Source organism: Odocoileus virginianus, chromosome 13 (assembly GCF_023699985.2).
Source record: "Odocoileus virginianus isolate 20LAN1187 ecotype Illinois chromosome 13, Ovbor_1.2, whole genome shotgun sequence".
Taxonomy (NCBI): domain Eukaryota; kingdom Metazoa; phylum Chordata; class Mammalia; order Artiodactyla; family Cervidae; genus Odocoileus; species Odocoileus virginianus.
In genome coordinates, this window is record NC_069686.1 from 30,694,901 (window position 1) to 30,710,591 (window position 15,691).

The window sequence follows — 15,691 nt, forward strand, 5'->3', positions numbered from 1 at the left end:
TAAATTCTATCCACTGGTCACAGTTCTATGTTCTGAGCCACATACACACACACAAAAGATACTCTCTTGGCCTCATGACTACACTGGGGTTCTCTGAAGCATATCTGCCCAAAGATTTTTCAAGAGGCTGAGTATGCCCAGTTCCTGTACTCATTATTGTAGTACAAATTTGAGACCCTCTTCTAATCATAGTCACTGTCTTCTGAACATGTTTCTCTGCGTTCTTTTCCAACATGCAATTACTTATCAGAGATAAGAAATGTTTGGGAAGTAAATCTAATCCTCAGTGAAGACCAACAAATTCAATAAAAACAGAAATTCTTTCCATAAACTGTCAGCCTACATGGAATTCAACTCACTTGCTTGGCTTTCCTTCCTAATCATTAAAGAAGAAAGGTTCTGAATGCCATGCACTCCCGCTTCTCTCCCCTCTCGCCCATTCAAAGACTTTACACTTGCAGTTATTCCTCCTCTCCCCAACATCACCAGTTCCTCCCTTTCTACCAGATCAGTTTAATAAGAAAACATCCATGTCATTTTCTATTTAAAAGTACCCCTCACCTGGGTCATGGTTCAGTGACTAAGACTCTGAGCTCCCAATGCAAGGGCCCTGGGTTCAGTCCCTGGTCAGGGAACTAGATTCTACCTACTGCAACTAGAGTTTTACATGCCACAACTAAAGATCCCGCACACCACAACTAAGACCCCATACAGCAAAATAAATTAAATAAATATTTTAAAATAAATACAAAAATGAATTCTACTCTATCTATTGCCTAATTTCCCCCCTCTCTTTCACAGAAAATTAGTATTGAGTTGTCAGCATTCAGTGTCTCCACCTCTTCACAGTTTCCTGAAAATGTTTTTGTCTGTGAGTTCCATATTGTCACAATAATAGATTCCTCATTATTCTAATTTACTCAGTCTCTTAGGAACATTCAACATTTCCCTTCTTGAAATATTTTCTTCTCTTAAATGTAGATACACCATGATATCCTGGTTTAACCTCATGTTCCATTGGCTACTTCTTCCTAGTCTTTGCTAGCCTTCTCTTTCTCATTCTGACCTCAGTATTACAGAGGCTTTGATTCTTGACATTTGACTTCTCTATCTACATTCACATTTTAAATGATCTCATTTGATCCCATGATTTTAAATGACTGTTTAAACATGTTTAAACCTGTTTAAATGACATTTAAACATATGTCAATGTTCCCCTAAATGATATCTTCAATTCTGGACTCTTCTGAGAACTTCAGACTCATATATTCACATTCCCATTCAACATCTCCATTAGTTTTATAATAGTCACGTAATCCCTTACTTGCTTAAAATGAAACATTTCACTTTTTTTCCACATAATGATTGTTTAGATACTAGACCAGTCTTTTTCCCTTCCCTCACCCAGATAACTAAAAGAAGTAGAGAAGACATAATTTTGAGTCATCTAAAAAGCAAGAAAAATCTCAGAAGACAACCAGGAATTATCAAGTCAAATGTAGAGATAAAATGGAAATCGGGAGAGGTAAATGAGTACTGCAGCTGTTGTAAGATGAGCAGAACAGTAATCAAAACTTAGAGCCCCCGCCCCCCCAAATTTGAGAATCTAACAGGAGAATTGTTTTTCAACAATGGTTTGGGATCCCAAAGAACTTCACTTCTTGGAGGGAAGATAAAATAGGAAGGGAAAAGCTCTTACATGAAATTTCAGCACGATTTTGAGTTGACTGGCTTATCTGGGGGAAACTTCTGGTCTTGAACTTAGTTTAAACTGATTGTGGATCACTGTTACCTCTGGAAACTTGGCAGAATGAATGACAAATTCCCTCTGGAGGTGGTTGCTGTCATCCTAAGTTTCTTAAAAGATTGAAGGCAAAAGGAGAAGAGGCCAATAGAGGATGAGATGGTTAATCAGCATCCCCGACTCAATGGACATGAATATGAGTAAACTCTGGGAGATAGTGAAGGACAGGGAAGCCTGGTGTGCTGCAGTACATAGGGTGGCAAAGAATTGGACTCAACTTAGCAACTGAACAACAACAAAAAAACCTCATAACTACCAATATATATTTTTCCATCCCATAATTTAAGATAGCTAGGAATACAAGAAATGAGTCACAATGAAGGAGAAACACTAAAAGAAAAATGAGGTAACAGAGTGAACTATAAACACTTGAGGTTGTGAACTTCTCAGAAAAAGATTATAATACAATTTTGCTTACAAATGAGAAGCTCGTTACCTATAGGTGAAATTTAAAAATTGACAGGTCAGATTAAAGATACAAATTTACTAGACATGAAAGGAGGAAAAACTGGCTACAAATTCACAATATTAACTTTTGATCATCCCCTTCTCTTTAAATCCTCCTCCTTACCCAATCTGCCCATCATAGTTAGTGATTACCCTTTATAGAGTCACTCAGATGACATGTCCTTCCTACTCAACATTCAGTACATCAACAATGCTGTCGATTGCACTCCCAGAACTTGCAATATTCAGATATTTTTTCAGCAATTTTACTGTTATAATCTTGCTCACGCTGCTATAATCTATCACCTGAACTACTGCAATACCCTACTAAATGATCTCCCTGATTTTTTATCACTGTCCTCTATTTTTTTCTAATGGCATTCAAAGACATCTTTGAAAATTTTGTATCAGATCATATCAATTTTCTTCCTAAAACCCTTCAATGGCTTGTTGTTGTTTAGTCACTAAGTTGTGTCTGACTCTCTGCAACCCCTGGGACTGTAGCCTGCCAGGCTCCTCTGTCCGAGAGATTTCCCAGGCGAGAACACTGGAGTGGGTTGCCATTTCTTTCACCACTTAATGGTTTCCTTTCCCTTAAAAAAGCTTATGAAGTCTTACATGATCTCCTGATATATTTTTCTTATACCATGCTCTCAGCTGCCTTTCTTGAGCATATAAGCTTAACTTTACCCCATAATCCTTGCACATACTAATATCTCTTTCTAGAATGTACCCTTCTTGTATACGGGATAGCTCAAGGGTCATCTCTACATTGACACCCCTGATAATTCCATCTAACCCCCACCTCATCAATCCTTCTATAGTATATCTTGTTCTTTTGCATTTACCATTGTCTTAAAGTATATTATTTATTCATTAATTAACTTATAAGATCTTACCACTCTGGTTCACACTTCTATTTTCAGAGCTCAAAGCAGTGTCTGGCAAAGAGTAGGGGCACAAAAATATTTGCTGAATGATTAAGTACTTACTTTACATCTTACATTAGCATAATTGACAACTTTATTATAAACATAGTTTCTGTGAAAGTTTATCATTGGAAAATCATTTGCAAAGATATTTCTCATTTTTCTCCACTGTTTACCGTATGAGTGCGTGTTAAGTGGCTTCAGTCCTGTCCAACTCTTTGCAACCCGGTGGACTGTAGCCTGCTAGGCTCCTTTGTCCGTGGGGATTCTTCAGGCAAGAATACTGGAGTGAGTTGCCATTTCCTCTGCCAGGAGATCTTACCGACCCAGAGATTGAACCCACATCTCTTATGTCGGCTGCACTGGCAGGCATGCTCTTTACTACTAGAGCCACAAATTATGAAATTGTGAGAAAGAAAATGTAGTTTAGACTATTTGTGATGTCCAATAAACTGCAAGTTTCACTAAAGTGCCAGTGAATGAGGGGAAGCATTTGTAGCATATCTAAGAGGTCTTCAGTTTTTGTCCTAATAAAGTTAGTTATGGAGAGGTCTACATCTTGAGTACTAAAAATACAAATCATGGAGGGTATAAATTTAAAAATAAAAATTGGTTTATTGACCAATAACATATCTTCTGATGAATTTCTTAAATGTTATAGAAAGCCTAAGAGTGCTAAATAAGTGACCAATAGAGGAGTTCAGTGAAAGAAAGTACTTGGAATTTAGTTAACGATGAAATTGGCCAAAAGGTGAACACAGAGAAAGGGAGATGGCTTTTAGAAGAAAGAAAGAAATACAGTTTAAGGGAGAAAAGACAGAAAACTTTTCTTATTTGGGAACAGAGGTATCTAAATTATATGGAGGCTTGCATTGCCAGGAAGGAGAAACTAAAACTAAAGCAGTGTTTGAAAGGCAGGACAAGACAAATGAAAGTGTCATTATGTTAAGGACAAGGGGGACAAGATTGGAAATAGACATAATGAAAGCTACGGAAGGCATCATGTTAATGGGCATTTGCCAGAATGTGAGAAGTGCTTCCTATATTCCTGTGTTCATTCTCCACAACAACTGGGATACAAGGAGGGGCTGGTTTTGATTCCTGTTTTAAAACTGAGGAAGTGGAGATTTTAAAAGCTTTAAAGTACTTGTGCAAGGCAAGTACTTTTAGTGAGGAACTCAGCATTTTCACCCTAATCTTTCTGAGTCTTAAATCCATTCTTACTTAACATTCTTTATAAAGCTTTCTCTTCAACTTAAATCTAGGGTGTTCAAGTTCTGCAGCAAAACCCTGAAGGTTTTCACAGGTCCCTGTTTAAACTTTGCTGTTGCTTTCCAATGAGAGAGTGAGAATGTGTGTGTGTGTGCATGCAAGCGTGCCTGAGCCACGGCCTCTATTTGTAATAACACGTCGGATTTCCAAGGCCTGAGGTTTCCTTGGCAGGCAGCCATCTATTCCCACCTTCTCAAGCTTGTGGTTACAACAGTTGGCATTCCATTTTCCTGCCTGCTCTTTTTAGACATTTCTTCCATCTGATTAGTTATTTAAAATCTTCCTGCAGTGTTTGTTGATCTTCACCTGTTTGTTGCTTTTCCTGTGTTTAGAGGTTAAAATGTTATGTTGGTGCCAGCTTAATAAAGCCTAACAAGAGATGAATTCACACAACCATTTGAACTAAGCAGATGGCAAGGTATGATCTGAAAGTTGAATAGCTTATTGTTGTGCCTGCCTTAATATAAGAGGAAAAAATTTCAATGGATTTCATCTACAGAATAAGGGGCTCAACATAAAATTAAGCCCAATTATACTAATTGGCTAACAATGATTTAAAAAAGAATTCCTTTTAATTTGCTAACTGCAATACCCTTGTTTAATTGAATTATATCAAGTCTCAGAATAAATTTGGTTATTACTGCTAGCAATAACATTTTTAAAATAATGGATCTCAAAGCCTTAGGAAGGCAGCCTGCTTAATGAACGAGGCCACCTGGACCCTCAAGCTCTCAGAGTCAAAAATCTGACTCAAGAACATCAGGGACTAACTTTTAGGCTATTCGATTTAACAAATAATCACTCAAGAGTGTGCTCAGTACATACTAGCAAAATGAGAGAGACGCTAGCCTCCTTGAAGTGAGAGTAAGCAACAATGACCAAAAGAGGCATATTAGACAGAGACAGACTTAACTTTAGGAAGCATGACCATTTGCTCTGTTGGCTTGTTTTGACATGAATTTGTGTCCTCTTAGATCATAGGACTTTCTCTGCTGTTTAGCCACTAAGTTGTGTCCAACTCTTTTCGACCCCATGGACTGTTGCCCCCACAGGCTCCTCTGTCCATGTAATTTTCCAGCCAAGAATACTGGAGTGGGTTGCCATTTCCTTTTCCAAGGAATCTTCTCAACCTGGAGATTGAACCTTAGTCTTCTGCATTGCAGGCAGACGCTACCAGCTGAGCCATCAGGAAGGCCCTGCTACTGCTGCTGCTAAGTCACTTCAGTCGTGTCCTACTCTGTGCGACCCCACCCCTGGGATTCTCCAGGCAAGAACACTGGAGTGGGTTGCCATTTCCTTCTCCAGCGCGTAAAAGTGAAAAGTGAAAGTGAGGTCGCTCAGTCATGTCTGAGTTTTCGCGACCCCATGGACTGCAGCCTACCAGGCTCCTCCATCCATGGGATTTTCCAGGCAAGAGTACTGGAATGGGGTGCCAGGAAAGCCCTAGCCCTTACCAAATTTGGCTCTAACACTAAATTCTGGTCCCCATTTCAGCTTTTCTTTTTTTTTTTAAGGAGAAACTGCTCTTTATCCACCCATGCATATACTTGGTCAGGGAAATACGGCCAGCTATTCTCCAGATCCCAGTTTTCACTATCATCTTTGCTTTTAGATGAGACCCCCTTCTTATTAATGTCATTTATTTACTCCGGGAGTTGGTGATGGATAGGGAAGCCTGGCATGCAGCAGTCCATGGGGTCACAAAGAGTCCGGCATGACTGAGCTACTGAACTGAACTGATTTACTTTATTGTTGCTGTCCTACAACTTTGGTGATTTTGGTATCAGAATCCAGGTATCCTTACTTAGAGCTTTCCCCATCATTTTGGGAAACTCCAAAAATATTAGTGAGGCTACCACTTTTGTGTCACAGTTCTATACCTTTTCAACTCAAATATCATTTTTTTTTTCCTGTTCCATTTTGACATATTCTTTCCTGGTGACTCAGCGATACAGAATCTGCCTTCAATGCAGAAGACCGGGGTTTGACTCCTGGGTCAGGAAGATCCTCTGGAGGACGGCATGGCAATCCACTCCAGTATTTTTGCCTGGAGAATCCCATAGACAGAGGAACCTGGTGGGCTACAGTCCACAGGGTTTCGGAGTTGGACATGACTGAAGTGACTTAGCATGCAGGCACTCATGCAACCATAGCCACATCTTACACCTTTACAAAGAGAAAACACATTTGCTTCCAAAATCTTACATTTAGCTATTTTAGTTTCATCTCTCTCACTGCATCCCATTTTTATCTAACTTCCTCTTTTCCTTGCCAAGTCACTTCACTTTTCATTTTTATTAGAATTAATATAAATTTTCCTTCTTATTTTTAAATAAATATTTCAATGGATTGAACAAAATAATATCTCTCCTCCTAGGAATTTCTATAGAATGTCTTGTATCTTCTCACATTTTCAAAAAGTGTAGGAAAATTCTGTGATTATATTTTATTATCCACCGTTATCATCATAGTCTCTCCTTTTTTCTTCTTACGTATTTTCGCTGTATCTCTGCTGCCATTGGTTACCTCATGTTCACTTTATTTATTTATTTATTTTTACCTAAATTACTGCAGTGGCTGCCTCTAAATGCTCATTCCAGTGGACCTACCTCTATATTGCTGTCATCTAATTTTGTTACTCCTCTGCTTAAAATCCTCTGGTGCTTTTCTGTTGGGTGAATAAAGACCAGGCATACAAAGATGATATGTAAAGTCTAAAATTATCAGCAACTTCCATCTAACTTCCCTTCACATCAATCTACCACATTGATATTCAAGGCGTATCAGCTACAACTCTTTCCTAGTTTGTAAAATAACATGTACTTTCACCACCTTCAAGTTTCTTCCATCTTCCCTCCTGTCTCCACCAGGATAATTCTCACTATTCTTCCAAAAGTCTTTCGAAGTCATGTCTTTTGAATAACCTGTTATTTGCTGCTATAACTTTGTGTATCTGTCTCTACTGTAATTTGTATAAATGTACCTGTCTCCTTTCTTCATGGACTGTGAGTTTCTTGAGGCTATGAATTACAATCTTCATGTCACCCATAGGAACTTGAAATAATATGTGCTCAATTAATATTTATTGAATATAGAGGTAGATAAAGTTATAAAAATCAGATCAACACTGTATGTGCCATTTATTCTTTTAAATGTCAGTTTTAGAATTATGTAATTCCTGAGGGGATTCTGTGCCTATTACTGAGGAACTTAGTTGCTTTGTTTTGCAGATTCCAGTATCTTCATTTTCTATGTTCTCCCTACATTCATATACAATATTATTTCATTAATTTTACTGGAAAAAAATGTATACTGACAAACAGACAAATTTTCTGTGAGTAAGGAGTAAATAAGATGACTCTGTTTAGAAATTAACATAAAATGAATTGAAAATCTGGTAGAGAAAAAAATTAGGCCATTCAAACTTGGAAAAGAGACAATTTACCTAAATGCATCAATGACAAGGTCATTATACTTGTTTCTTTATCAAAAATATAAAAAGGTCAAGAAAGACTACTTTTTAATTAGTACAGTTGCTACTCATTTTCTGAGAGTGTTCTGATATACCTTGGTTTGGTGCTTCCTTCCTTCATAAGAGTCAGCAGGGCCTGTTTATGAATTATTTCACCAAGCACATTAAAATTTTTGATCTTCTATATTTTAGTCTTCAATTGTGATTTTTTAGGAGAATTCTAATGGAATTACAGAATCTTAGTGGCTTTTACTTTGGGATGTTGTGCCAATGCAGGGTACAGACAACCTTTTTTCTGCAGGGTGATGTTGACACACATCTGCTCTGATACATTAACGTTTTCATCCCAACTGACTCAGTTGGCAGGAACAGGCTCACTCCTCTTTGTGAATACAGAAGTAGGGAGGGGGCACTGAAAGGGAGAGAGGCATTTTACAATTTGTCAAGATATGTATTCCAACACTTACTTTAAAAATAAGTACTGAGTCCAACTTGAGCTAATAAGCTAATGACTGCTTATCCTTTACCATTAAGCTTCAAAGCAGCTCTTAACTAAATGAGCCAATTATTATATCACTATGCATTTTTTCATTCCTTCCTGTTAAATCATGCACTGGGTGTTATATAGAAGTTTTATGCTTATTAAAAAATAACCAGTATGTATGAGCTTATGAAAGGAAACCTCACTCAGATTTTTAAAAAGCAAATGAAAACCTTCAGATCTAACTGGTGCCATATGGTATACTCAGAAACACTTGTAAAAGGAAAGTTAAACCTTGAATATATTAATGATTTTTTGCTAAAAGAAAAAAAAAGCCTCTTTTCCATCTTCGCATCCGAAAAGACTTCTGAGTAGGGCATTATGGAACACTTTTCTACACAAAGAAGTGAATTCAGTAACATAAACCTTGTATTGATTTTTATTATGCTTATAAATAGTGAATGATTTGGAGCAAGACAAAACATTAACATTATGCCTTGATATTGCTCTTAATATATTAAAGACTTGAAGATATTCATAGCTTTCCACTTATTTTTTTCTCCATTCCATTTCTCAAAAAAAACAAAAAACAAAAAAACCCTCTTTAATTTGACCTTGATGTAAAGACACAAGCAGATACACGAATAACCTCTAGAGGAAGGAGTCACATTCCCCTGCCTTTCATTTTTTTTTTCTTCTATGCGAAGTCTCTTACTTTTAATTTATACTAATATGTAAAGCATCTACTGAAGAGGCTGATTTGTTATTTTTTCTTCTTTCTAAATGCAAATGTGAAAGACCCAGAAAGCAATGGAAAATAAAGAAGTGTTAGGTTAAGTACCTCTATACTCTTTTCTCCCTATCAGATCGTCAACATTAAGCTTGCCCGTTGTTTAAAAAACACCGGAGTACTTTAATTTCAACCATTTTGAAGAGTGAACTTTCCAAATATCTTGCATGAATGCTATATACATAAATATGTATATCTTTTTATTCTTTCATGTACCATGACATATATCTCATTTGTTGAGGTAGAATAATATTTTCCTAGCATAGAGCTAAGAAAATGTATGGGATTGAATTTTTCTTTTCTGGCTTACTTGAAGCTATAAGAATTTGTTTGGGGATGGAATATAGGTTTCCCAATGGACAGAATGAAGCAATCTGACAAAGGGTCTCAACATAAATAGTAGCTCCCCATTTCAACTTACATGTAGAGTGTTTTCCCAAACTACACAATTATCTGTCCAGGTCTTTGAGGTATGGGCTTCTCTGGTGGTTCAGATGGTGAAGAATCTGCCCATGATATGGGACACCTGGGTTCAACCCCTGGATTGGGAAGATCTCCTGGAGAAGGGAATGGTAACCCACTCCAGTGCTGTTGCCTGGAGAATTCCATGGACAGAGGAGCCTGGTGGTTCACAGTACATGGGGTTGCAAAGAGTCAGACATGATTGAGCAACTAACACTTTGACTTTCACACTTGAAGTAATGACTATTTTCTGACCTGTTGGAGAACCATCAATACCTCGACACACCTAAAGCAACTCTGACCATCTCAGTGAGTTTCTACTGTTTCCTAAACTGGGAGTTAAATCTCTTTTTTTCTCCATATTTTTTTAGTTAGCATTATGAGTCTCCTGCATTGCAAGCGGATTCTTGACAGCTAAGCCACTGGGAACTTAACACTATGAATGGGTAAATTGGAAAACTTAGAGACTTCTTTCAGGGCAAGAATGATGCAAGAAAGCCCTTGAAGATAAAAGTCTTGCTAGAATTTTCAGGAAAATTGCTAATGTCTACAAGGCACATTGTTTTCACTGCTGTGCTAGAAAAATAGTAAAAGTAGTAGAAAGAAGAAAACTTTTAATAAAAGCACATTTAAACAAATGAACAAGGAAAAAAAGGAAGGCAAAGAGCACCAATCAGAGGCTAAATTCAGTAAGATAAAAGTCATTTAGCAGGAGTTTGCTAGTGAATATATTTGTGATTATGGAGGAAGTATATTTCACTTATACCATCTAGAATTTCTAGAATGAGATGAGTCCATATTCTTTGAGAACATGGGAAACGTTACTCTTTCTTTATAAGGAAATTTACATTGAAATATGTACATGAAAATGGCATGAGTGTTCGATATTATTCCACTTGTTTCTAATATTCACTTGTTTCTAGTTTCTGCTTGTTTCTAATGTTCAACTTACATTTTAAGTTTCAGTACCTTTAAAAGTTTTCATAAGTATATTCAGAGGTAAATTTGAAATTGGGTCCAACTGATAACATATTAACTTCCTAGGTATTAAGAAAACAGTTTGGTATACTTTGGCTCCATGATATTTTATGCCCTTCATATTATACCCTGCAGAGTGGACCCAATGACTGCAAAGCTATAAAAACCTTTCATTTTCAAATAATGCTTTGTGCAACACAATAACAGTAACATTTGATATATCTTCTCCTAGCATTTTTTCTAATTGTTTTATTTTATTACCAGGTTGAATATTTTTTAATCCTACCTTTTTTTCACTTGTTATTATATCACAAGTGTTTCCATGAAACTATATACTCTAGGTAATAATGATTTTTAATGACTAAACAACATTGAATTTGTGATTTGTCATAATTAACATGTGTCTTATAATTGGCTATCTAAATTATTTTTAATATTTCAAAACCAAAATATTTTCCAAAGGTACCTTGTATGCATATTTTACTATATTTATTATAGTCTCACAAATGGAATTATTGGTCAAGGTTATGACTGCATTTTTTATTTTTAAAATTATACAAGTAACATGAACGTCAGAAACAATAAAGCAATAGAAAGGTACTTAAAGTACACATGATGCTCTCCTTTTGATTTTTTTATTTTTTCCCCTGTTGGTAGCTCATTTTCAATACTTTTACATGTGCATATGTCCATATGGAGATAAAGGTCTTAGTTATATAAATAAAAATGTGTTATATGTATTATAACACTATTTCATAATATGTCTTATAGTTCCTTATTAGCATGCTTCTTTTTAATTTTTTTAAAAATGTAAAGTATTCAAAATCTCATCACCCATATATCTCTGTATTGGGACATTTAATTTGTAAACAAAATATATAGTTATATAAAAAGATAAAAAGCAAAAATTCTAGAAAGTTAAAAGCTGTAAGTAGTCCCTTCCAGTCATCATTTCTCCCCCATCCCTCTGTCCAAAGGTAAGTGCTCTTAAAATTTTTCTGTGATTCTTTCCAATTAAAAACACATCAGTGTCATCTTAACTTGTTTTAAATAACAAATTCTCAACAATGCATTGGGTAATTTTTATTCCAAGTGTCAGTATTTTTCATACAAAGAAATAAATTGTAAGTCAGATGAAGATGCTATTTTCTGAGGTGTTTATTAGGTTGTGAAGATGAGATTTTCTCCCAATTATGATAGACTGGGCTAGAATTCTAATTATTAATAAGGTCTATTTATTGTGGAGAGAGGCAAGGTAACATGGCTCCTAGGAAAATGAGCTAAAGAGAACCCATGAGAGAAAGTTGCCTCTTTGTGGAAGGGTTATTCATGCTGAGAACTGCTTGAGAAATTAAACCCAGGCAGGATGCCCCTAGTTCTGTCTTCAATTAGATTAGAGGCCATAAAACAGTTTAAAAGTGTGGTTTTCAGCAGAGTGGATGTAAAGGACAAAGGGCAAAGGGTAATTAGCTTCTGACCTGGAAGAGCTCATAAGAGAAGAAAATTCCAGTAAAACGGCTTTACTGTGACCATTCAATAGTATGTATGAGTGTGAAGCAGTATGTGTTCATCAGTAATAGAAGTCTATTTTTATTAGGATGCTACATGGCAGGTCACAAACTCCAATGGGCACACAGCCAGGCGGCCACATGACTGAGTGAAGCTGGTCTGAACTAGAGGGCGTAAGAGATCGTGTACCACTCAGAGGCATAACTGGCTCCTGTCATTTGGTGAAGGCCAAGATGGGGGCTGAGGCTGCTGTATCACAAAATATTTTAAGAGATCCAGACATGAGGACATTCATGTGCAATCTGCTATGGTGTAAGTGTTGGTAATTATTTTCATTTTAAGATAACATTTGGACCAATCAAGATGTGTGACAAAACAAGTCCAAGGAGCTCCAGGTTGGGGCTTCTGACTATGCTATTTGGGACAGCCCTACAGTGTCCAGTCTTTTAAGCCGAGGTAGAATAGAGGGGGCCAATTTCAGTGACAGTACTTCTTACTTAACCTTTCATTCAGAGATAAAATACTTTCTGCTGTCATTGTTGTTTAATGTCGAAGTTGTGTCCCACTCTTTGTAACTCCATGGACTGCAGCATGCCAGGCTCTTCTGTCCTCCAGTGTCTCCTGGAGTTTGCTCACATTCATGTCCATTGAGTTGGTGATGCTTTCTAACCAAGTCAACCTCCGCTGCCCTCTTCTCCTTTTGCCTTTAATCTTTCTCAGCATTGGCACTTTTCTAATGAGTCAGCTCTTCACATCAGGTGGCCAAATATTAGAGCTTCAGCTTCAGTAACAGTCCTTCAATGAATATTCAGGGTTGATTTCCTTTAGGATTGACTGGTTTGGTCTCCTTGCAGTCCAAGGGGCTCTCAAGAGTCTTCTCCAGCATTACAGTTCAAAAGCAACAATTCTTCAGTGCTCAGCTTTCTTTATGATCCAACTCTCACGTCTAGTACATGACTACTGGAAAAACCATAGTTTTGACTATATGAATCTTTGTTGGCAAAGTGACCTTTTTGTGTCCTTTAACATTTCAAGCATAAGCAGTCCCAGAGATTACTTCACACTAAGTGAAGTAAATCAGACAAAGACAAATATAGGATATCACTCATAAGTGGAATCTATTTTAAAAATGACACAAATAAACTTATTTACAAAACAGAAACAGATTTACATATTTTAAAAACAAATTTATGGTTTCCAAAGGGGAAACTTGAGAGTAAGGGATAAATTAGGAGGTTGGGATTAACATACACACACTATTATATATAAACAGCTAACCAACAAGGACCTCTGCATAACACAGAAAACTCTGCTCAATATTCTGTAATAACCTATATGGAAAAAGAACATGAAAAAAATGAATACATATATATGTATAATTGAATCACTTTGCTCTACACCTGGAATTAACACAAAATTGTAAATCAGCTATATTCCAATAAACTTGAAAAAATTAAAAAAAAATAAAGTTTTGGAACAAAGTTTTTTAAAAAATCATAAGTAGTCCAGGATGGATATGGTGGTTCTGCCTCCCTGCACACAGAGCTTCCAATTTACGACCAAGATCCTGTTTCAACTACTACCATTAAATTATCTTATGGGCATTTCAGGCAATGGGAAATTAAAAAAAAGAAAGAAAGAAAGAAATGGATAACATGTTCGTTCTCTTTGAGAACACCACCCAGAAGTTTTACATGCTATTTTCACTTGTACCCAGTTGGCCAAAAATGAGTTGCATGGTCATATCTAGCAGCCAGAGAAGCTACAAAATGTAATATTTGTGCTTGGCAGCCATGTGTTCATCTTAAGTTTGATGGATATATTTGTAAAAGAAGAGGAAACAGCAGTATTCTCTAGCACTACAACCCTAGTGTACTAGACTCTGCTATGTTGGGAAGATTCCAAAAAAATATACTTCTCTGTAACTGTAACTTTTATGTTCATGGTCACAAATAGTTCAAACTCCAGGAAGGCTTTATATTCTTGAGGAGGAACATTATCCAAGGAAAGGGAATAGTGTGATCAAAGGAATCAACGGTCTGAGAAATATGGTGCTTTAAATGATATTAAAGGTTTAGCTCAAAATTTATCAGATTTCTCAACACAATGACACTCTAGGGAAGAAAACACTATGGAGAAAATATAGCCATGGAAGCTGGTCTCTGATCCTAGAACCTTTCTAATTCCACATTATACTGCTAGCCTGAGAAATTCTGCCTTTCTTCTGTCAGAGCCAGCCACTACATGAGTAGGGAACCAGTCACTCTTTGTCAGCCTACAAAGCTTTGCTGGCCTACAAAAATACTGCCTACTCCTCTCCTGAATCACCCAAATGAATCACCTATCATTAGGAAATAAAGTGTCTTAAAAAAAAAAAAAGACTAGATCATCATAGCACCAAAACTAACCTCAATATTTGGCGCTTTAAAAAAGGCATATAGAACAGACATGGGAACCAATCTCCCCTCTCAATAAAGTCTCAGAACATCCAAGATATACTGCTCTGGCTAACTCAAGAAAAAGGAAGTTTCCAGCAGATGGATGCAGCCTATTTAACTCAGGAATACCCTACTATAAAAAACTGAGGGAATTCCTTGGTGAGGATTCCCTCAGTGGTGATGAGGGTGCCTGCCAATGTGGGAAACACGAGTTTGATCCTTGGTCCGGGAAGTTTCCACATGCCAAGAAGCAACTAAGCCTGTGTGCACAGCCACTGAACCTGTGCTTTAGGCAGGAGCTGCAACTATGAGTCTACATGTCACAACTACTGAAGCCCCAGCACCCTAGAGCCCTGTGCAACAAGAGAAGCCACCACGATGAGAAGCCTGCTCACAGCATCTCCAGAGTAGACCCCACTCTCCACAACTAGAGAAAAAGCCTGAGCAGCCCCAAAGACCCAGCACAGCCCAAAACATATAAATAAATAATTTTTAAAAGAATTGAAGTTGTTTATTTGCATGTAATGAGTGGTTTCCCTACACCCAGCGGCATAGGGAATGATGGATCATTAACAAAGATAAGAATATAGAAAGGTAATTGGTTGCGAAGCTGAGGTGCTTGCTATGTATTATGAGGCATTGCTTGGTACTTAAAGTGCATCGATATATCTTTCTATTAATAACTTTATACTGTTAGCATCTCTAAAAACTTTCTATTGAATTTCTATTAAGACAAAAGGAGAAAACAAGGGTTATGAGATTTTTCTGTCTGCAAATGATTCCAGATAAATATTCTAAGTTGGTTAAAGTAACTATAGGGTCAAATAAAATACTCTGGATGTAGGTAAGGAAATAAATTATTCAAAAGAATTATCACAATAGGGTCTTCCCAGGTGGCACAGTGGTAAGGAATCTGTCAATGCAGGAGATGCAGGTTTGATCCCTGAGTAGGGAAGTTCACTTGAAAGAGGAAATGGCAACCCACTGCAGTATTTTTACCTGGAGAATCCCATGGACAGAGAAGCCTGGCAGGCTACATTCAGGGGGTTGCAAAGAGTTGGACATGACTAAGTACATACACACCACAACATACATTGCAACAGGGGAAA